General features: G+C 39.2%; 1 protein-coding gene across 2 annotated transcripts in view; it reads left to right on the top strand.

Moving 5' to 3' along the window:
- The first annotated feature begins 2080 nt into the window (after window positions 1–2080).
- LOC106050598 (beta-1,4-galactosyltransferase galt-1-like) overlaps window positions 2081–25235 on the top strand; it is a 91322-nt gene continuing 68167 nt past the window's right edge. For both annotated transcript variants that reach the window (XM_013205615.2, XM_013205613.2), the window contains exon 1: window positions 2081–2358. The gene's annotated coding sequence lies outside the window, so the exon portion shown is untranslated. The remainder of the gene's footprint in view (window positions 2359–25235) is intronic.

Below are 25235 nucleotides of genomic sequence, written 5' to 3'. Positions count from 1 at the left end.
CGTGCCTGCTCCCGATTTATATGCTGACGGGTTGGTGTGTGATAATTTCAAAAATAAGCATTCCCTAGACATTAAACACGCCAAATACACTTCACTTTCGCTAACCTATCACAACAAGTTCTCGAGTGGTGCGTTTAAAATTAGGGTTATCCCACGCTCGATTGGGTGGTCTCAGGTCCTATGCATTTCTAAGAACGCACTGCATTTTGACCTTGTAAATGGAACTTTTTTCTTGGTAAACTGGGAGCCTATAGTCTGTGCCGATTAGATTTAAATGGAACTATTTTCTTGGTAAACTGGGAGCCAATAGTCTGTGCCGATTAGATTTAAATGGAACTATTTTCTGGGTAAACTGGGAGCCTATAGTCTGCCGATTAGATTTAAATGGAACTATTTTCTTGGTAAACTGGGAGCCTATAGTCTGTGCCGATTAGATTTAAATGGAGCTATTTTCTTGGTAAACTGGGAGCCTATAGTCTGCCGATTAGATTTAAATGGAACTATTTTCTTGGTAAACTGGGAGCCTATAGTCTGTGCCGATTAGATTTAAATGGACCTTTTTCTTGATCTCCCCCCCCACATCTTACTTTTAGCTCTCCATCCTTCCTTAGTATTAAAACTGATGTCAGAAATAACCGGGACGGATGTTAGGAATTGTCCGCATTGTTGAAATGTCTGTCCACCCACTCCACGATGATGAGATAGCTGTCCAACAATTCCACATCTTGGCAAATTTGTCCAACTGTTAGGCCCCTGTTTAGTTGTGAAAGTGTTGTCCAACCAGTCGTGGCACATATGTCCAACTGTTAGGCCCCTGTTTAGTTGTGAAAGTGTTGTCCAGCCCGTCTTGGCACATATGTGCAACTGTTAGGCCCCTGTTTAGTTGTGAAAGTGTTGTCCAGCCCGTCTTGGCACATATGTCCAACTGTTAGGCCCCTGTTTAGTTGTGAAAGTGTTGTCCAGCCCGTCTTGGCACATATGTCCAACTGTTAGGCCCCTATTTAGTTGTGAAAGTGTTGTCCAGCCCGTCTTGGCACATATGTGCAACTGTTAGGCCCCTATTTAGTTGTGAAAGTGTTGTCCAGCCCGTCTTGGCACATATGTGCAACTGTTAGGCCCCTGTTTAGTTGTGAAAGTGTTGTCCAGCCCGTCTTGGCACATATGTCCAACTGTTAGGCCCCTATTTAGTTGTGAAAGTGTTGTCCAGCCCGTCTTGGCACATATGTGCAACTGTTAGGCCCCTGTTTAGTTGTGAAAGTGTTGTCCAGCCCGTCTTGGCACATATGTCCAACTGTTAGGCCCCTATTTAGTTGTGAAAGTGTTGTCCAGCCCGTCTTGGCACATATGTGCAACTGTTAGGCCCCTGTTTAGTTGTGAAAGTGTTGTCCAGCCCGTCTTGGCACATATGTCCAACTGTTAGGCCCCTGTTTAGTTGTGAAAGTGTTGTCCAGCCCGTCTTGGCACATATGTCCAACTGTTAGGCCCCTATTTAGTTGTGAAAGTGTTGTCCAGCCCGTCTTGGCACATATGTGCAACTGTTAGGCCCCTATTTAGTTGTGAAAGTGTTGTCCAGCCCGTCTTGGCACATATGTGCAACTGTTAGGCCCCTGTTTAGTTGTGAAAGTGTTGTCCAGCCCGTCTTGGCACATATGTCCAACTGTTAGACCCCTATTTAGTTGTGAAAGTGTTGTCCAGCCCGTCTTGGCACATATGTGCAACTGTTAGGCCCCTGTTTAGTTGTGAAAGTGTTGTCCAGCCCGTCTTGGCACATATGTCCAACTGTTAGGCCCCTGTTTAGTTGTGAAAGTGTTGTCCAGCCCGTCTTGGCACATATGTCCAACTGTTAGGCCCCTATTTAGTTCTGAAAGTGTTGTCCAGCCCGTCAACAGTGTTAGGACTGCTGCACATCTCTCTCTCTCAGGTTTGTTTGGGACCACTAGTAATCGCTGAGCACTTGTAATTGAACCGTAGAATCGATACGTTTTTGTCATTGGTACTAGCATTTTTTTTCTTGCTTCTCTGTCTCTGTCTCTCTCTCTCCCTCTCTCTTCCTCTTTCTCTTCCGCCTAATTCTCTCAAAGCTTCTAGTTTCGTTTTGTCCTTAACGCCGAGTTATCTTCTCATGCTCCCTCATCGACTAAGCCTCACGCGGTTTATGGGAGGACAACATTGTGATGACATCTGCTTTGCTTTGTAGCAGACGTGGACGACCCCGGGAAAAAAAAAAGCTATTGACTACATGGAATGACCAGTTCCACTCGCTCTTGAGTCTATAGCCTTTAACACCGATACACTCACATTTCTATCCTCCAGATCTAATTTAGATCTAGAACCTCTCGTGTTTACACATTTGTAAAGGTAAGTTACTTGTTTTTTTTAATGTTTTATTTCATTAACACTTGTATTATAATGTTAATGTTATATATATATATGTATATATATATATATTCATTATTTAGATAACTTTCATCCTATCAGATGCAGTAACTTTGCATATCAGTTGTGGGCCTGGGCTCAGGAATAATGTTTGTACCCCCCCCCCTTTCCTCCTTATTGTTTTTGAAACTCGAAAGTAAAGTGTGACAAAAGAAAAAAACTAACCGAGTTGTCCTGTATGTATCAGTGGAGTTACAACAAGACGTTTCAGTTAATAGAGCCCATGCATTGAATTTAGTCATGACCTGAAGTGTGTCTTTGTATTTTAAAAAGAAAGTTTTTATCAACTCATCTTTCTGACAGTTTGTATACACGTTATTTCTCCCATCTCTCATTCTCGGAGCAAGTTTAAACTTTGCACAATTATTCATTGTTCTTACCACAATTTTAATCAATCAAAAGATTAACCATTTTATTAATTTATTAGTGGTAACTAATTAATTTAGTTGGATATTGCTTAGGAGAAATAAACCTTACTGTATTGATAGATAGAGCTACAAATATTACATTCTCCCCTTAGAAAGCTTTTTTAAATATATATTTTAAAATATTTTGTTTATATTTCTCTTGTTTTAATTAGTTGTTCTATAACGCAACTTTCCTTATTTTAGCATGCTCAGAGCGTCATGCTCCAAACCTTTTTGTGGACCAGTGAAGGGAGGGATATCTGGGAGAGGAGATTCCGTGCTGCCTTTATGCGCTCAGTAAACACAACTTTGCTAGAGTCGGGTGTGGAACTTGAGCCCTTTGATAGATAGACTAGCGGTTCAAGCCTCACATCGCATTCAATGCTTCTTAAATACCAATAATTGATTATCGAGTATTTCCATTTAGAAACCAATATCTTGTTGGATATTGATAAAATAGAGTACTGTGTCCGTTGATTGCTTTCCAAATAATGAAATCAGAAACGAGTTTCTAAACTATTGACTGTTTCTCAACAATACATACACATAGTATGGTAATAAAATTTTGTAATAATTTTTGTATACAAATTCTTAGTCTACACACTTTTTTAATTTTAAGTAGGCTTCAATTGATGATGGTTTAACCTCAATGAACAACCTTAGCATCACGGCTGTTATGCCATTGTTCTGCTTTCTTAAATCTTGTGGAAATTAATAGTTCGCGCCTCTTCATTTTCGAGAAATGGTAAAACAAGGCTTCTCAATTTACCTAGCATTAAAAATGGTGTTTATGTATTTGGATAGATACATACATTTTTAAATAAAGAAAACCTCTTCCAGTAGACCAAAAATAGTTGCCGTCCAACATTCTTCGAGCACCATGATGGCGAGCGTGAAACACAATTTTAAAAGCACTTTAGGTTTTTGTTTTACCACGTTTATATCAACTCACTCTATCTGTCTGTCTGTCTGTCGGGTAAAGTGTTGGAACTCTTTATTTCTTCCACAACCAATTTCTTTGCACAATTATCCATTAGCAAAGACAACAAAATCAAAAGAACCAATTAGACAATTAATTACTGGCCATTAACTATTTTGTTTGCTATTGAAATGGAGAAATAACTCCAATAGTATTGAGATGTATAGTCGTATATGGGGGAGGGGGTTCTTCACCGTAGGCAAGTCACTTTTTAAAAATAATTTTATTTTTATTTGTTTGAAATATCAGCGGGATAGTCGGTATCAAAATAAAAAAAAGTTTTCAAACAAAAGTAACTGAAAGGATTGAAAGCAGACTACACTTCATGACAAGAGGCTTTAGATCTATTTAGTTCGTAAGGCTTTAGATCTATTTCGTAAGAGATTGACTCCATATGAATAGAATAGACACACAAACTCTTTATTCCTTAATGGCTAGACAATAAATTGAAAACATAAAGCATTTATTCACAACATTACCAATGCATGACTAGATTGACCTCGGACACGCGTAGGACTTAATCATCTTCTTTTTTGAAGTAACGTCTGTATTTTATAAGATAAGATAAGACAATGAAACGTTTAAATGCATATGACCATAGTGATTCCCGCCCTTTTACCTAATATATTCGGGAAGGGTATTAGAACATAAATCTCATGTTATTAGTTACAATTAACTGAGTAAATTGATTACTATAGATAACTAGGTACGCCGGCGTTATTATTTACTGACGCAGACCATATACTTATTAACGTAATTTCCGCATATTAACATATTACACACAAAAAACTGTAATTGTCCCCGAAAGTACATAAGCTTTTTATTTTGAACGTTTCTTTGTATAAACTTGTATACATAGCGTCTTCCTCTTTACTAAATATACACACACATTCAATGTCCGATTACAGCCTGTTACTTTCATATAGCTGATTCTAACTACGATGGGCTGGACTTATAGTCCGCATGTTTATTAATCGACTCCCTTAACGACTTTTCTACGGGCAGTTGTGTTCTTAAGGTAGAGTCTACAGAAAAGATAGAAAGATACTCTCAAGAGCATCCCTCAAGAAATGCGTAATTGACACCCATGACTTCAAAATGATTATCCATGATCGCAGAAATCTGACCAGAACCAAAGGAGGCAATACTGCGACCCAGCCTCCCCCCTTGCCTCAAGTGACACTCAGACTGTGTTCAGTCAACCAATGGAACAGCTTTATATGTGTTTTTTTTTTTTTTTAAATCAAAAGTTTAAAAATTAAAGTTTCATTTTTATTTAATTCTATTGGTTACACATTTTGTGGCTGAGCGGTTAAGCGCTTGGCTTTCAAACTTAAATTCCTGGGATCGAATTTTGATGAAGACTGGGATTTTGAATGTTATACAGAAACACCCGCAGTTAATATTGAACTACAGGAACACCCGCAGTTAATATTGAACTACAGGAACCTAAACGATGTATGTCAGCTTGACTTTAAAAACATCTACACACATTTTTTTTTACTTGTAAGTCATAAAAGTTACGCCGTTAATAGCCTCATAATGTTGGTAATTCAGAGTCTCTTAGTAAACTTTCAATTGTTGCACTTGCTATAAAGTACACTCATAACTTCGCTGTCTCTTATTAAAGCACCAAATGGAAAGTACTAATCATAATATTCAATGTGAAATTCTTAAATGTATCTTAGTTTTACGAAGGTTTTAAAAAACCCACTATTTTTACCCTTTACAAATTATATTTAAAAAGTTGACTATTGTCAAAAAGAAAAGAAATTTAATCAGTTTTAATTTTTGTTTTAGTCCATCGGAAATGTTTTCGACTCTGTATGTTTTGACAATTACTATTGACACCCCCCTGGCCCTGTAGAGTCAGAACAAAACAAGATGTTATGGTAGGACTGGACCACATCCATGGTTTTTCTTATTCTAGAAACTTTAAAAAAAAAAGAAAACTAAAACAACGCCGTGTTGTTTTTTTTTTTTTTTGTTTTTTTTTACAAAATGTTCAGTCAACAAAATTACAAGATTTTGTGTTTCACTATTCTAATTTGTGTGATTTAAACGGTACGGACGGACGCAGGGACTATCAGACACACCAAAAATATATTTAAAAGCGGCTTTTTCCTCTTTCGGAGGATTCTAGAAATAGGTTTGGATAGTCTAACATCTAAACTAGTGGCTTGCTGCACGCGCTCACGTTAACGTACTTTGTACATAGACCATGCAGCTTCTTCCTGCATCTGGTCCTGACCTAGCTACTTCTGGTCCTGACCTAGCTACTTCTGATCCTGAACTAACTACGTCTGGTCCTGAACTAGCTACTTCTGGTCCTGACCTAGCTACGTCTGGTCCTGACCTAGCTACTTCTGGTCCTGAACTAACTACATCTGGTCCTGAACTAGCTACTTCTGGTCCTGACCTAGCTACGTCTGGTCCTGAACTAGCTACTTCTGGTCCTGACCTAGCTACTTCTGGTCCTGAACTAACTACGTCTGGTCCTGAACTAGCTACTTCTGGTCCTGACCTAGCTACTTCTGGTCCTTGTGACGAACCGTTTTAGCTCACTCAAGATATCACTCAGGTCTAAGCATTTAATTAATTTATTTACTCGCTATTAATCATCAATTGCTCTAATTTAGCGATCAAGCGCTAAAAACTCAGCCACCACCCCTTCAATCCAACCCCATCCCCCTTTGGCATCGATGTCACATTTTACTATCCCCACCTTGACACGTGTCACACTAAACTCTTGACAAGAGTACACCCCCCTCTATCGTGGCAAACATTCGTTGACCCCCCCTTCCGGGAGCGGCTGGTCACTTCAAAGTGCCCATTCAACCCAACGCCTCGGCGACGCTGTTCGTCTAGCACTAGCCATTATCAAGGTATAATCTCCTTTGATCCAGCCGAGCTCTGATACTCCCCCCTCCTCCTTTCTATCCTCTGACCACCTGGCAAACTCCCTGGACTTTCAACTCGCGCCTTCGCGAGGTGTCTATCTCCCGGAAACGCCATCACGGTCAAACGAGGATCTCTTTGTCAAGGACGCCAGATAGTCTAGACCACCTTTGCACTTATCTCCCGCCACTCACCCCCCCCCCCTTTTTTATCCACGTGTATATGGACAAACTTCATCGTCCGATCTCATTCACGCTGGAGAGCCCACAGGGAGCACATCTATCTCTTGCTTGAGCTCTAGACTATTTTCATTCCCTTATTTCACTTTGGATTGGTGCTTTTATTTATAGGCAACATCCGCCTGAAATCTTAGCAACCTAAAGCTGATAACAGATTTGCTGGCACCAGATCTGTAGACATCAGTCCTACTCATCCTTCAAGAGTCCAAGTAACAACGCTAGCCACAGACTCGTCACTGGCTTAACTGATTGGTAGACGCAGCTTAGCTCTGCAACCATACAAGTTGGACTGCACACGGAGCCTGGATCCACTACGCCAGCCCACCAGCAGACAGCATCAGTACCAGCCACACCCGTCTCACCAGTGCAGCACAGGACCAAAAGCTAAGCAACCAGCCTAATGACACTCAGACCACTTGGTTCCAATATCTGATGATGATAGTCTCCTACATGTAAATACGCTAGATCCCATCCTAGCAACTGTACAGCATTTCACTTTTCATTATCTTATTTTGTATAATAAACTGTACATATTTTACATCTAAATAAAGCATTTGTTGCCTGCATTATAACGCTGTGCTTGTAGTTTATATGTGCAAGTAAGGATTCTCAAACTATAAAATCCCCTAGACACCCAAAACGGCCAATGCTTTAATCCGACTTGTCACAGTCCTGACCTATCTACTTCTGGTCTCTTAATGTGCAAAAGATAAAATTGTATAGTCTGATCCCAATCACTTCCCATCCCCAAACCTAACCAGTCTTATATGCTTCGAGCTTATTGAGCTAGCATCACAGGAGTCTACACTGTACACTCTTTTGTTTACTAGTCTTTTGTCCCGGATTTTAAAAGATTGACTTTTGTCAGTATCGCGAGCTAATTTTTTTCCACACCAGGACACAGTGACCCTTACCAAATATTACAACAAAAAATCACTTGACTGGAGACACAGCTGTGAACATTTCACATTTTTAACTGAAGTGAAATATCAATTTTAAAAAATGTCTACAAAACTAACATAGTAAATGAGATAGTATTTGCAGTAGTAACTCTTACAATTGCGTGCATGTATGTCCTAAATAAAAATCTAAACTGTTTGACCAATCTTGATCAAACTTTGCATCAATGTTCTTTAGATCAAGTCGTAGACAGTAGTCTAAAAAAAGACAAATATAACTTAATTGCATGTCTATTAAAAAACGAGACTTTTTATCAAATCGGGTAAACCCGTTTTCACAGTAATTTATATTTGATATCAATATGTCGGCTGAACGGGTAAACCATTTTATTCACTTTTTTATTCACTTTTTGTTGCAAAATAATAAAAATGTGAAGGGAGTATTCTCCAAGTTTTACATAGATCTAAATTCAATCCAGTAGATCAGTATTACCCAAACTAAGGCCAATGAATATCTCGCACCACCAACAACATAAAACGATGATATTGCAACAACAAGAGCTCAGGCTTGAGCTTTTCATTAACTCAGTGGACATTTGTTAAGCAAAGGAGATTTGTAAATACCATAATCTGAAGATACAAAGCTAGTATGTTGTTAACATGCACATGCACACAAGTTCAAATGTCCCTGTAGCCCATTCATAGTTAATCGATTGTCTTCAGTGTAAACACAGGCTTTTGAGAGCTTCTATGTCTTCTTTGTGTATACAGTTTTCCTTGAGACAAAGCTATCCATTGGTACAGATGATGTAATGGGCGCCTGGGTCATATATTTTGTACAAGCTACGTTACTGTTGTGAGCACATTGTAGGTTAATATCAACGATGTATCGGTATCATGTATATTAATGTTGTACTGGTATCATGTATATTAATGATATACCGGCATCATGTATATTAATGATATACCGGTATCATGTATATTAATGATATATCGGTATCATGTATATTAATGATGTATCGGTATCATGTATATTAATGATGTACCGGCATCATGTATATTAATGATATACCGTTATCATGTATATTAATGATGTATCGGCATCATGTATATTAATGATGTATCGGTATCATGTATATTAATGATGTATCGGTATCATGTATATTAATGATATACCGTTATCATGTATATTAATGATGTATCGGTATCATGTATATTAATGATGTATCGGTATCATGTATGTTAATGATGTATCGGTATCATGTATATTAATGATGTACCGATATCATGTATATGAATGATAAATGTATAACAATTCCCTGTCACTGTGCTGGCGTCTGCTTCAACTGGTCGTTGTCTAGGGCGATGTCTGGAGGCCCGACTGTTGACGCTGTAACTGTGTATTGATCTTTCGTGGCTTTAGCTCTGTCGCGATTTAACTCGACTTAGTGGTATTGGTGTTTGTGTATATACCTCACGTACACATGTAATACAGAACACCAGAATGATAAGTACAAGTAGCGTATACATTTATTAATATAGAATAGAATATAGAATCATCCACAACGTTTTAAATATAGATACATCAATAAAACCGATAACAAACTAAGATATCCAAAATGACTGTCACACTTTCGACTTAAATATAGTATTCGTAAAAATAAAATTTTAGTTGAAAATATTAGGAAAAACAAGACCAGGTCACGTGACAATAAAATAAACATTAAAAGTATACAGGTACTCATTTCCCTTCCCAATACTAAAATAAATCTAATTTAATTAAATAAAATATACTAAAAACATAAATAATTGAATTAGATTTAAAATAGAAATAACATAAAAAAAAAACATTCCACCATAAACTGAGGCCATGATGGCGGGTAAGGGGTCAGTTGGGTCAACATTCCACAGCCAGGCCCGTAGTGGACTGGTGTTGTTTTGCTACACACACACACAAACGGGTGTGGGCACACAGCGGTTTGTGACATTCACAAAGACCTACTTTTGTCTATTTTTAGCATTCCCAGTAGAGAAAAGCCACAATTGCTTTTGGGCTGTCTATCTTTCCATCCGTCTGTCAAATCCAGATCTTAAAAAACTAATTTTACAGTATAGTTCTCAAAATAGGTGGGTTGGCTACTTTTGGTCTTCTGAAAAAAACAAACACTTTTGATTTGTGAATATAATATGCAAACTGATTTGTTTTCAAACATTTCATATTGTTTAGTGATCTAAAGAACAACTCATTATGTTTAGATCACCGTTCCGAATTGTCTACATTCCCGTGTAACTTTCATATTTTCTTATCACAAAAAGATATGTCAATTAAAATATTTCCTCGGCCAAGAAGTACATGAGAAATATTAAGCATCCCATTTGATCTCATTATTTCAATCTTTCTAGTATTTAACCAAACTTCCTTTCAAACTCTAAGCACAGCTTTAATAGTCACTGTCTTTCGTTTGCAACTATCTTAACAATATCTAAATAGACAGACAGACAGACAGACAGATAGATAGATAGATAGATAGATAGATAGATAGATAGATAGATAGATAGATAGATAGATAGATAGATAGATAGATAGATAGATAGATAGATAGATAGATAGATAGATACATACATACATACATACATACATACATACATATATACATACATACATACATACATACATACTTATATACATAATACATACATAAATACATACATACATACATACATACATACATACATACATACATACATACATACATACTTATATACATAATACATACATACATACATACATACATCATACATACATGCATACATACATACATCATACATACATACATCATACATACATACATCATACATACATTCATACATACATACATATATATGCAAGCATACATACATATATAAATACATTGATTGATTGATTGATTGATTGATTGATTTGAACTTTTGCTCAACACTGATTTCCTCCCCCCACACACACACACACGCACACAAACATTTATAAAGAATTGAGAGCACTAATGACCCTACAAAATATATAAATCTGAAGCTGTAGCCGAGAACAAATTATTGTATATTTGGTGTTGCCTTGTGTGACAGAGTGTGTATGTGAATGGTGTGTGGGGGCAGCATTTAGATGCATCAGTTTATCTCAAAGTTTTAAAAAATCTCCAAGCAGTAAAAAAAAATGTAAATGAAATTTAGAGAAAATTTTGTTTTTGTTGTCATTCCTAGGGGGGAAAAACATTCTCGAATAATTTGGTTAGTAGCCAGAATCCTGAAAAGACTGGATCTTGTCCAGTTTGTGCTGGAGTTAACTGGCATTTATTGATTCCAATGATAAGTTCTTCAGCATATTAGAGTTAGACTTTGTCAGGGGATTGGCACAGCCAAACGTTCTACACAATGATAGGCAAATACAGACCTTGAACATTGAAATAACTGACCTGCAGATATGTTGACCTCTAATGGTCATTATGCTTATATTTTTAAAGAATTGTCGTGACTGACTGACTGACTGACTGACTATGATTGGAGCTGGGCCTACAAGATGTAATAACTGTCTTCTATTCTTTTAACTTCTTTTCTTGCTTACGTCTTTAAACTCTTTGACCCAGCCAGTAAATTATTGAAATGCGTGGTTTATGGTTACACCGTCTCTAGAACTTTATAAGGCGGAATGCAATAATTAAGAAATTTTTTTTGATGTAAAGATTTTAATTTAGTTGAAAATGTAGATTTCATTAAAAAACCTTAAGACGTCTGAAAAATTCTCGGCTAAGTACGCATTAACTTGGATTGGCTTGGCCACTTATGAAAGCCATAATTTACTTAATATCTGGACATAAAAAAAAGAGCACGGATTGTCGTGAGTCAAATCTCTTTCTTGGCCTTGCTGGCCTGATGTACATGAATGCTATGCAGTTTGCTTGGCACCAACTAGTTGCAGAAGGAAAAGCTCGAGTTGATAGCTAGAACACCTAGGAGGCTAAGATATCGAATGTACACTGAGGTTGTCTCTGAATCCACTGCAACGCATGTTAGCGAAGATTTTGAAAGGCGATAAAGTTTTATTTCTATTTTTACAAAGCTTATATCAACTCACTCTGTCTGTCTGTCTGTCTGTCTGGTCAAAAGTTTGAATACGTTATCTCTCCGACATCTATTCTCGGACTAAGTTGAGACTTGGTACAATTAATTATTCATTGGCGTAGACGAAACAACAATAAACAAAGCAAATCAATTAGTCAATTAATTACTGGTTTTTAGATATTTAGTTTGATACCAAAATGGAAAATATATCCTTCAGTATTCACAGATATGGTTAAATATGTCCAGTTTTGTCTCCTTATATAATTATACAAATTATTTCCCGTATATTTGTATACAATTATTTATTGTAACAAACAAAAACATGAATCGACTAAAAAATTAACTAATTAGTCAATTACTTATTGCATATTAATTATTTTGCTTGATGTCAAAAAGGAAAAAAAAAACTTCTACGTTCTTCAGTGTTATAGCTGCTAGTGCGGAACTCTTCCCTTTAGATAAGCAATGTTGTTGTTGTTTTTTTAAAAGGTTGGATTTTGTATATTTGGCTTGTTACTTAATTTTTTTGATCTGAGCAAAGGGAATCTATCGCTCATTGGTTGTTGGCCATAGAAACATTGAAACTATTGTACTCTTATCTTGAAGCATCGTGAAAGCTATTTCTCCAGTTACTTTTTCACTATTTTTAGTTACTCATTATTAGAAGTATTACTGAGGTTCTAGCCGTAACATCAGACCCCTCATTGACCTACATAACGTTAAATATCGCGCACTTAAAAGCTGTGGGTGAGGAAGTAGAATGCCATATCTGCGTGCTATACTCGCAATTCTTTCTGCTTTCTTTTTAATTGAAATGTTACGTCATTAGATCTCATACTCCTCTTGTCTAGTTGGACATTTTGGGGGCCAGAATTGTTTTCGTTTTTTACTGGCGTGTGACACTCAGTCATGATATAAATATGGGAAACAGGATGATACTGCCTTAACTTACGTTTCACATTATTGTGAAAGAAGGCTACCAGTTTTATGTTTAGTGAAGTCTGTTAAAACAAAGCCACGACTGCAGTTTCAATGTACAAGTTGTAAACACAAAAGGCGCAATTTAATTTTGATGGACTCTGGGGCCTCATAAAAATCCAAATGTTCAAAATCCCAACATTCATGGGGATTCCAACTCCTAATGTCAAGCGCCCAACTGTTTGTCCTCCCTACATTGTATATGACTTGCATCATGGGCGTAGCCAGGTAGAGGGGGGGGGTTTGGGGTTCAACCCCCCCCCCCGAAATGAAATCTCCCCCTCCAAATCGGAATTTAGTGAATGATTTTTTGCTTTGATTTTGTTTATATTAGGTGAGAATTTAATACTAAACCATCAATTGCCCCAGCACAACCAATGGGGTTTTGAGTTTAAAACCCCTTACCAGGGGGTTTTGACTTTAAAACCCCCTACCAGGGGGGTTCGAGTTTAAAAACCCCTACCAGGGGTTTTGAGTTTAAAACCCCCTACTAGGGGTTTTGAGTTTTAAACCCCCTACTTGGGGTTTTGCAGTTAACCCCCCCCCCCCCTCTTCTATAAAACAAAACAAAAATGCAATTGAAAATCTCCTAATTCCAAGAGCACAGTTAAGGAAGATTTTGATTTTAAAACCCCCTCCAAAATTTACGATAAACCCCATCTTCAATATAAAAAAAAGTTAATTACGCACTCAAAATGTTATGATCGTAGCTAAATGGGTTTTGAATTAGTTTTTAGTTTAAACCCCACTTCAGCGGGGTTTGAAGGTAAAAAATACCTCTTTAATAATAAAAACAAAGCAAATTATACACTCAAAATGTTTTGTGTGTAGTCAAAGGAGTTTTGAGATTAAACTCCCCTACAGTGGAGTTTGAAGCTAAAAAGTACCTCTTCAATATAAATAAAAGCAAATTTCTCACACTAAAACCTATGAACGCAGCCAAAAAGGTTTTGAGTTTAAACCCCCCGCCAGGGGAGTTTGAGGCTAAAAAATACATCTTCAGTGTAAGAAAAAAAGCAAATTACGCACTCAAAATGCTATGAGCGTTGCCAAAAGGGGTTTTGAGTTATAACCCCCATTCAGAGGGGTTTAATGCTAAAAATACCTCTTCAATATAAAAAAAAAAGCAAATTACACACTAAAATTATTTGAGCGTAGCCAATCCAATCGGGGGTTTTGAGTTTAAACCCCTCTTCTACAGATGGCGTTTGTTTAAAGTTTAAAACTCCTCCAGATGGTTTTGAGTTTAAGATCCCCCTACAGAGCATTTTGAGGTGGAAAACCCCCAACAGATGATTTTGACGATAAAACTTCTCTTTTGGATATAAAATCTAAAGCAAACTACAGTCACTTAATTCCAAGAGCGTATTCAAGAGTGGTTACACATTTTTATCAGTGGCAGGGCTCCCTTAATAAACTGCAGTGAATAGTCATCTGCCGAAATTGAATAATACTAAATGTACAGTGGCTCAACAAAGATGGCTAAGACAGAATTTAGAAGTCCGTTATAGAGATCGGGTTTAAATCAAGGAAATCCTATGCCGAACTGGGAGTCGACCCTTTAGTAAGATTGTGAGAGAGCGACGCATGAGGTTTGCGGGACATGTTCTCCGACAAAATGGATTACGCATAAGAAGAGTTGCAATGATATCCTAGTACAACTTGACGCCACTCATTCATTGAGGTCCTCATGGCAGGTGGGAAGAGGCTTTAGACATTACCAGTGACAGATTTTTATGGAAACAGCTTGACGTCAAATGCTCCGAACGGCGCGGTAGGGTCTAAGTCAGTAAGAATAGCACATTAGGTTTTTGAAATAAAACTTTTTAATAGCAGGAAAATGCACTGTAGATACCTCAGAATATGCATTTTGTTGGCTTTCAATACCAGAAATAGTGCTTGGCGGCGGGGCTTCGCCCCGCGCTGGGGCAGCTCCTAGCGCTCCCCCAGACCCCATTGCTAGTGATGGCAGGAAATCTACAATTTTATGGAAACAGCTTGACAGAAAATGCGCCAAAGGGCACGGGAGGGTCTAAGTCAGTAAGAATAGCACATTAGGTTTTTGAAATAAAAATTTTTAATAGCAGGAAAATGCACTGTAGATACCTCAGAATATGCATTTTGTTGGCTTTCAATATCAGAAATAGTGCTTGGCGGCGGGGCTTCGCCCCGCGCTGGGGGAGCTCCTAGCGCTCCCCCAGACCCCTTTGCTAGTATTTACGGGGAAGCTATAATTTTTCCACTAACTCATGGAAGAACCTATTCTAGGGCACAATAAACGTCTTCCGAAAGAATGAAGAGTCCGAATGCAATAAAGATTATGTACACACACACACACACACACATAAATACATATAAAAAGAAAATTTCGCGGGGGGGGGGGGAGAAAAAACCCTCCCCCCCCCCGAAAAAAAATCCTGGCTACGCCCATGACATGCATTGCTTCCAATAAGAAGATATCAACGCTGAGCGAGTATCCATGACTGACACTATTTTGTTTCCATTTGTACGTTATAGTTGAGTGCTTCGCGTATTGTACATCATAGCTAGAACTGTCTTACTCCCCAATCTACGGACTCGAAGGCAAGATTCATTATTATTGCTTCCGTACTTTTAGTCTTCTGAATTAGAATGTCTGTATGTTTAGTAATTTTACTGTTAATATGCAAAGTCATACAATATGTATAACGATATATGTATCTTCATATATTCCATATTGCTATATATATATACTTATTCCTATTAAGTCTTTTTTTGTGAGCGAATTTTTTTTTTGGTACAATTCTTCCCTTCAGCTTCATGAGTTAAGGGTGGGGTTGGTGGATATGGATCTCAAAAACGGCTGTAAGGATTATTCTAGAATTCGACAGTTTATGTATATTTTTGGAGAAATACAGGCAGATTAGCCACACTAGGTACATTTTTGGTTTGACCGTTATATTTTATCTAATTATAATCCTCTTTAAAATGAGATTTGGTCTGGAGGTCTAGGCATTCTATATCTTGAACACGCGTACATCAGCGGGTATTCCTGCATGTGTTCAGTAGTTCAATCATAATTAAAAGACTTTCAGAGACGTTTAGAGCACCGTCTTGTAAGTCTGGATCTGTAGACTTATCATTAAAATTGTATAGACTGAGTGGATTTAGACATTCACCTAACCAGGATTTGTTTCGAAGGGAAAGATGGAATGGTTCCATTTTTGTAAATATGTCATTCAATACTTACTAACTGTTAATCGCTCATAATAAAGGTCAATACCTTCATAAAGAATGGGTCGTCTGTTTTTTTATGTACGTGACTTATTTAAACGAATGTTAGCTTGTATATGAGCATTCCGGTACTCTATTACATGGAATTAACAATAAACTTTTTTTTGGTCGATACCCCAATGTATACGTGAGAAACATTTTGTTTTCCTTTCTAATCATCACATCTAATGGGAGCTTGCTTTGTCACTCTAACAACTGCTTTGTGACGTCTCTGAAGAAATCAAATTTTGTTCGTTAAAGTTAATCATGTTAAAAGATTTTTAAAACAAAACACGAAGTATTAAGTTTTAGAAGTGGTGTAAGACGCAAGGAAAATTACAAATAATTTCCTTGGGGTCTAAATTTCTTGTGCATGCCTTGGGTTAGAAATAAATCGACATCAGTGGGTCATGCCTTGGGTTAGAAATAAATCGACATCAGTGGGTCATGCCTTGGGTTAGAAATAAATCGACATCAGTGGGTCATGCCTTGGGTTAGAAATAAATCGACATCAGTGGGTCATGCCTTGGGTTAGAAATAAATCGACATCAGTGGGTCATGCCTTGGGTTAGAAATAAATCGACATCAGTGGGTCATGCCTCTCAGTTAACCAGCTATTTGTTGCCCCTCCTGAAATAGACAGAATGGAGCTTTAGTTGAAGGGGGGTTTCAGTACGTGTTAAACACTTGTGTTTCATAGTTTGAGTTTCTGAATGTGTGCTACTGAGCATGTAAGCATATGTTTTTCAGATATTAAATTTACCAGTGGCGACCCTAGAGGGTGGGGAGTAGGGCAACCTCTCCAGTCATGTGCCTTAGGGGGCCCCACGCTAAAGAAAATCTTTTGTTAATAGCAACATATCGTCGAAATATTCGTGGTCATGATTTGACACTCGCCAAGGGCCCTATTCATAGCTTAGGGCCTTCTCTGAATATGATTGACAAGAAAGGCAGAAGGATACAAAGATAATTTGGGCAGACCAGACAGATGAACAGAAAGACAGAAAAAAAAACAATTATGGTTTGGGTTATAATCTTGTAGGGTAGCTCGAACTATTCTTGTTTACAAAAATAGCAACAAATATTAAACAGCTCAATAGTTTGTACATTTGGAAAGCAGTTGACTCTCATAGAATTTCATTCAATTTTATGAGTTAAATAATGATTAAAAATCAACCTTTAAATTTCTATGATCTTTTTATCGTCTGGAAGAACACTGCACGATTAGATAGATAGATAGATAGATAGATAGATAGATAGATAGATAGATAGATAGATAGATAGATAGATAGATAGATGGATAGATAGATAGATAGATAGGTAGATAGGTAGATAGGTAGGTAGGTAGATAGATAGATAGGTAGATAGATAGATAGATAGATAGATAGATAGATAGATAGATAGATAGATAGATAGATAGATAGATAGATAGATAGATAGATAGATAGATAGATAGATAGATAGATAGATAGATAGATAGGTAAGTAGATAGATAGATAGATAGATAGACAGATAGATAGATAGATAGATAGATAGATAGATAGATAGTGTGACGAACCGTTTTAGCTCACTCAAGATATCACTCAGGTCTAAGCATTTAATTTATTTATTTACTCGCTATTAATCATCAATTTTATTAATTTAGCCAATCAAGCGCTAAAAACACAGCCACCACCCCTCCAATCCAACCCCACCCCCTTTGGCAGCGATGTCACATTTTACTATCCCCACTTTGACACGTGTCACACTAGACTCTTGACAAGATTACACTCCCTCCATCTATCGTGGCAAACATCCGTTGACCCCCCCCCTTTTCCGGGAGCGGATGGTCACTTCAAAGTGCCCATTCAACTCAACGCCTCGGGCAACGCTGTTCGTCTAGCACTAGCCATTATCATAATATAATCTCCCTTGATGTGCCGAGCTCTGATAATCTCCCCTTCATAATCCCCCTGACCACCTGGGATGATTTCCTGGACTTTCAACTCGCGCCTTCGCGCAATGTCTATCTCCCGGAAACGCCGTCACGGTCAAGCGAGGATCTCTTTGTCAAAGACGCCAGATAGTCTAGACCACCTTTGCACTTATCTCCCGCCACTCACCCCCCTTCCCTTTTGCTATCCACGTGTATATGGACTAACTTCATCGCCCGATCTCATTCACGCTGGAGAGCCCACAGGGAGCACATCTAACTCTTACTTGAGCTCTAGACTATTTTCATTCCCTTATTTCACTTTGGATTGGTGCTTTTATCTATAGGCTACACCCGCCTGAAATCTTAGCAACCTAAAGCTGATAGCAGATTCGCTGGCACCAGACCTGTAGACATCAGACCTACTCATCCTTCAAGAGTCCAAGTAACAACGCTAGCCACAGACTCGTCACTGGCTTAACTGATTGGTAGACGCAGCTTAGCTCTGCAACCATACAAGTTGGACTGCACACGGAGCCTGGATCCACTACGCCAGCCCACCAGCAGACAGCATCAGTACCAGCCACACCCGTCTCACCAGTGCAGCACAGGACCAAAAGCTAAGCAACCAGCCTAATGACACTCAGACCACTTGGTTCTAATATCTGATGATGATAGTCTCCTAATGTAAATACGCTAGATCCCATTCTAGCATCTGTACAGCAATTTACCTTTCAATTATCCTTTGTATAATAAACTGTACATAATTTTACATCTAAATATAGCATTTGTTGCCTGCATTATAACGCTGTGCTTGTAGTTTATATGTGCAAGTAAGGATTCTCAAACCATAAAAATCCCCTAGACACCCAAAACGGCCAATACTTTAATCCGACTTGTCACAATGGCGAGCCTCGTCCGGGATTTACCCAACTAATACTGCAAGCACATCAGGCAACTCCCCAGTATTTTAACTATCATCATTGTTAGAGCACAAGACTAAAGAGTGTCATTCAGAGCTATTTTAATTTTCTAATTTTGTATTGCTGTAATTGTACTTCTTTTACAGGTTCTTAAGCACCAAACAAAGGTCAATACCACCTTTCCTATAACTCTTAAGTAATTGCTTTCAGCAGCTCCGTCATCGTCTCCACCTCTTACTCTACCTTCCGCTTTTCCCCTTCATTACCCACCCCTCACCATCCTAGCACCCCTCACCACCATGGCCACTGGCACACGCTCCAAAGCGGACTCTGACATGAAACAAAAAATAGCTGAACTCAGAGAACTCGCGGCCGTCCTGTATGACGATGAGGCAAAGCAGAAAGAATTTGTGAGGGCAGAATTTGAGAAGGAGAAGAAAAGGGAACAAGAAATAGCTATGGAAAGAGAGAGAAGGGAAACAGAAGTAGCCATAGCCAAAGAGAAGGAGAAAAGGGAAGCTGAAGTAGCTATAGCTATAGCTAAAGAAAAGGAAATCACGGAGCGAGAAAGGGAAAAACAAATAACTGAGAGAGAGAGGATAACCGCGGAGAAAGAGAACGGAACCGCCAGTCAAGCTTCCTCCGGATCTCAAACGGCCTACCCCACATGCCAATGGAGCACTTCGACGACAAGACAGAGAACATCGAAGTTTATCTTGTCCGCTTCGAAGAAGTTGCGAGCTACTACGGTCTGCCAGAGGAGAAATGGTGCTTCCGGCTATCCCAATGCCTCCGAGGCAAAGCCTATGAAGTATACTCTAAACTCCCCTCCGGCCAGCGAGAAGACTACGCAGCCCTCAAACAGGCGCTACTCGTCCAATTCGAGTTGACCGCCGAGGCTTACCAAAAGAAATTCAGGACATCCCGCCTAGAGCGCCGAGAGACCTACGGTAATCTCTGCGACAGGTTGAACAAATACCTGAAGAGGTGGCACACTCTTAGCGAACTGCCAGAGACTTTGGACGGCCTAGTGAGCCTCATACTCGCAGAGCAGTTGCTAGAGTGCATGCCTAACGATGTCAAAATCTTTGTAAGGGAGCAGCAAGCCGCTACACCAGCCGACATAGCTTCAGCTGCAGACCGGTACGCGACTGCCCGCAAAGACGTTAAGGACATCAAAAGCAAGACCTCAGCCTCGGACAAACCAGAGGACCAGCCCACTTCTTCCAACAAACACGCTCCTTCTAGCCAACCCTCTCCTTTTACTAAACCTCATCACCAAAAAGCACCAATCCAACGACCAGCCACGCCTACTAGCTACGACAGACGAAGCCACCCGCCTCGACATGGCCAGACCAATAACCATCACCGCGACCGGAACAGCACGAGTGATCACAGGCCCAATCGACAGCATCAGGCCCCACGTACTGTGTCAGCCATGACTGAGCTCCCTGAACCCTCTTTGCATAATCAGCCATCGCATCTTGATGAGGAAGAGGAGGACTATTACGTCATATCAGCGCTGACCGTGGCCCCTGAACCCACTGCTTGTGGCCTTACCCAACCGATACCGCCTCACCCCATCGTATCACCCCCTGGGGTAGAGATTATTCTGATTAACGGATCTCCTGTCCAGGCACTATTCGATTCCGGATGTGAGGTGAGCTCTGTCATCAGCAAAGCACTGGTCGACCCATCGGATCTCACTGGTGGATCAGTGACGGTTCAATCTCTAGACCGTGGCATTCCTCCGAAGGTGTATCCTATCGCTCGGGTCCACGTAGAATGCAAGTATGTACATGGCACCATTGATGCAGTAGTCATGGACTCGCCAGTATACGACTTTGTTCTAGGCTCCAGGTACATACCTCTAGGAGTTGTCAATAAACCATACTTCTCTCTGCCTGTCGGTAGAATGACAAAGCAGAAACGTGGCAGCAACCAGCCGGTTGGAAGCCCTGGTCGCCACTCTAACAAACCCTTTACTGGCTCTTCAGCCAAAATCAAACCGCTCATCCCTGGCACGGGCACTGCTAGGAAGTCACGAGGTAAGCGAAATACCTACACTCGTGAGAGTCCTTGTAACTCCCGCTCTTCGGCTATCAAACCACTCATCCCTGGCACTGATCCTGCCAGGAAGTCACAGAGGAAAGTAAACTTTCACTCTCGTGAAAGTGGACCTCATCACGGCTCCACCCACACTTTAAGGCCACTCTTCCCTGACATTGACCGTGTCTGGAAAATTAGAGGTAAGCCGATAAATCGCACTCACGAAGAAACGCCTCACTATGGATTTAGAGATAAGCCCCGTCCAACATACGCGCATTGGGCCCTCCGCCATAACGTCCATCCCACTTACTGGTCTGCCCCAAGAAGGAGATGTACCCAATCCTATCCACCCGGCCTATTTCCCCAGGTTTCCAGAATTGCCCCTTCCACGTGGCAATCCGCCTGCGGACAGAACATAGGCGAAAGCGGACCCTTAGGACGGACACCCCTCTTGACCTTGGCAACCTCTTAACTACTGGGAAAATTTTCTTAAATGCTACGACCGACAGTAGACGAAACTTGAGTGATATCAACGTTAGCACTTTATAGATCTTTTAACAAAGACCTATCTTACGCAGGGAGGGTTGTGACGAACCGTTTTAGCTCACTCAAGATATCACTCAGGTCTAAGCATTTAATTTATTTATTTACTCGCTATTAATCATCAATTTTATTAATTTAGCCAATCAAGCGCTAAAAACACAGCCACCACCCCTCCAATCCAACCCCACCCCCTTTGGCAGCGATGTCACATTTTACTATCCCCACTTTGACACGTGTCACACTAGACTCTTGACAAGATTACACTCCCTCCATCTATCGTGGCAAACATCCGTTGACCCCCCCCCTTTTCCGGGAGCGGATGGTCACTTCAAAGTGCCCATTCAACTCAACGCCTCGGGCAACGCTGTTCGTCTAGCACTAGCCATTATCATAATATAATCTCCCTTGATGTGCCGAGCTCTGATAATCTCCCCTTCATAATCCCCCTGACCACCTGGGATGATTTCCTGGACTTTCAACTCGCGCCTTCGCGCAATGTCTATCTCCCGGAAACGCCGTCACGGTCAAGCGAGGATCTCTTTGTCAAAGACGCCAGATAGTCTAGACCACCTTTGCACTTATCTCCCGCCACTCACCCCCCTTCCCTTTTGCTATCCACGTGTATATGGACTAACTTCATCGTCCGATCTCATTCACGCTGGAGAGCCCACAGGGAGCACATCTAACTCTTACTTGAGCTCTAGACTATTTTCATTCCCTTATTTCACTTTGGATTGGTGCTTTTATCTATAGGCTACACCCGCCTGAAATCTTAGCAACCTAAAGCTGATAGCAGATTCGCTGGCACCAGACCTGTAGACATCAGACCTACTCATCCTTCAAGAGTCCAAGTAACAACGCTAGCCACAGACTCGTCACTGGCTTAACTGATTGGTAGACGCAGCTTAGCTCTGCAACCATACAAGTTGGACTGCACACGGAGCCTGGATCCACTACGCCAGCCCACCAGCAGACAGCATCAGTACCAGCCACACCCGTCTCACCAGTGCAGCACAGGACCAAAAGCTAAGCAACCAGCCTAATGACACTCAGACCACTTGGTTCTAATATCTGATGATGATAGTCTCCTAATGTAAATACGCTAGATCCCATTCTAGCATCTGTACAGCATTTTACCTTTCAATTATCCTTTGTATAATAAACTGTACATAATTTTACATCTAAATATAGCATTTGTTGCCTGCATTATAACGCTGTGCTTGTAGTTTATATGTGCAAGTAAGGATTCTCAAACCATAAAAATCCCCTAGACACCCAAAACGGCCAATACTTTAATCCGACTTGTCACAGATAGATAGATAGATAGATAGATAGATAGATAGATAGATAGATAGATAGATAGATAGATAGATAGATAGAGAATGAGAAAGAAGAAGAGAGAGAGATGGATACATTTATGTTAAATTTATTGATTGATTAATATTTAGATTATGGAGTTCTAAATTTGACCTTTGAAATGTTGCTCTACTCTGACTGTCCACCCCCTCCCCCATTTTTTTAATTTCTTAAGCTGAATTCCGAGTACTAATGAGTACAGTCTGTAGAATAAGGGTCAGAGTGAAAGCGAAACTGATCTACAGATTCCTGATCGGTTGGCAATGTCACGAGTGGTCATCCTGTTTACTGTTTCTCACGCATATCGATTCGGTTTGCACGATCACCTGACCATTGAATCACCTGACCATTCAAAAAGGAAAAGCAGAAAACTTATCATTTGTTACATCTAACTTGTCTTAATTTGTAAAAAATCAATTACAGGTATTACTTTCAAAGACAAGATAATTACGTCCAACATGTACCCATGTATTAAGCTTGATGTGCAGGTCTATTAGAGACAAACTGATACATTAGCTCATTGGTTTGCCTGGCGTGATTAGTATGTAGACAAGCTTTAAAATAATCCACATTTTTGTACAAGTTCTCTTTTTCTTGCTTCCAAAAAAAAAATGAATAAATAAAATTTAAAAATTAAAAAAAAAAAAAATTAGACGTACTACATTAAATTTCTTGTATTTAGAAAATGTATTCAAATTAGAGAAAATAAGCATTGTGTAGACCAGTGATTCCCAAAGCGGTCTATATAGACCCCCACAAACTTATTACATTAAAAGAATTTCATGTTTGGGTTTTGTGGCCGGTGTCTTGTTTTGGGTCTCTTGATGAAGAATGCAATTTTGAAGACATGGTCGTCATTCTCCAAAAGGGCAAATTTCAATGGTCCCAATTTTGAGCTTCCCGAACTTATGTTTTCTCATTATGATTGTTACGACACAAGACTCTTCGAAATAATAATAGACTCTCAGGTCATTACTTTATAAATACTTTAATATTACAACAAGTTATGTAAATACGAACATTTCATTTCTCTTCCTGTCAATTACTCCCGGCTTCCCCTTTTCAACATCACTTCCATTCATTACACAAATTCGCACCATTATTCATGCACACCGTGCTGCGCTACGACCGTAACACCCCCCTTGTTTGCCAAGTTCGATGTACATCGAACGTCTTTTAAATATCAAATAAAATTATAAATCACTGTTCAATATAATTATATTATCTTCATTTATTCTCATTCTTTTAAACCAGGTAAAAACCAACGACAACAACAAAACCCTCCAACAGCAAAATTAAATATCATCATTCTTTACATTATTATTTTAGGTGCAAAATTACTTACATCCATCCCAATGTATAATGTCCAGACTTCCCCAACGAACCAATCAGAGTAAATCTCATAATTCACAATTATAAACTATAATTAACTATGTAACTGTAATACTATTTTTTACATTTCTAACAATGGTTTCATCAAATTCTCAATACAACACCATATATTAATATCTCGACACCTCACACATGTAACAAAGCTTCGTCAATCCATACAGTCTTCGATTACATATACATGTAGTATGTGTATATTTATAAAATGTTCCAATTTGTTATAGATGTCTATTCATTACACTGCTATTCATTGTGTTCTCACTAAAATGATTTTACTGACATTATTCTTTTGACCAACCAACAGAAACAAAATTGACGTGGCCAAGCTCCTTTCCTTACTTCCATTTCTTTTCCTTCTTAGGTACACCGTGATAATGTGTCAGCTATCACATTGTCTTTCCCTGGTATTGTCCTGACCTCAAAGTTATAATCCATAAGTTGCAATGCCCATCTGGCTATTCTGTTGTTCCCTAGTTTATTTGTATTAATGAAGGCCAAGGGAGCGTGATCCGTCCATAGTTCAAATTTAGCTCCCATTAGGTAGAACCCTAATTTTGTTATACCCCATACAATGGCAAGTCCTTCCTTTTCAATGGTAGCATATTTCAACTCAGATGCTGTTAGTTTTCTACTCACATATAAAACAGGATGTGGGACACCATTCCATTTTTGCATTAGACAGCCTCCTATTGCAATGGCTGATGCATCTGTAGCCAAAATAAATTCCTTAGTATTGTCAGGTAATTTCAAAATCGGTGCCCCAGAAAAGAAAGTTTTAATTATGTCCAGTGCTTCTTGACATTCCTCCGTCCACACTATATTGTTAGGTTTTCCTTTCTTTGTTAGATTTGTTAGTGGTTCAATTATTTCTGAAAAATTT

The sequence above is a fragment of the Biomphalaria glabrata genome, chromosome 6 (genome assembly GCF_947242115.1).
Source record: "Biomphalaria glabrata chromosome 6, xgBioGlab47.1, whole genome shotgun sequence".
Taxonomy (NCBI): Eukaryota; Metazoa; Mollusca; class Gastropoda; family Planorbidae; genus Biomphalaria; species Biomphalaria glabrata.
Note: the sequence above shows the minus strand (reverse complement) of the source record. Positions and strands in the feature narration are given on the sequence as shown.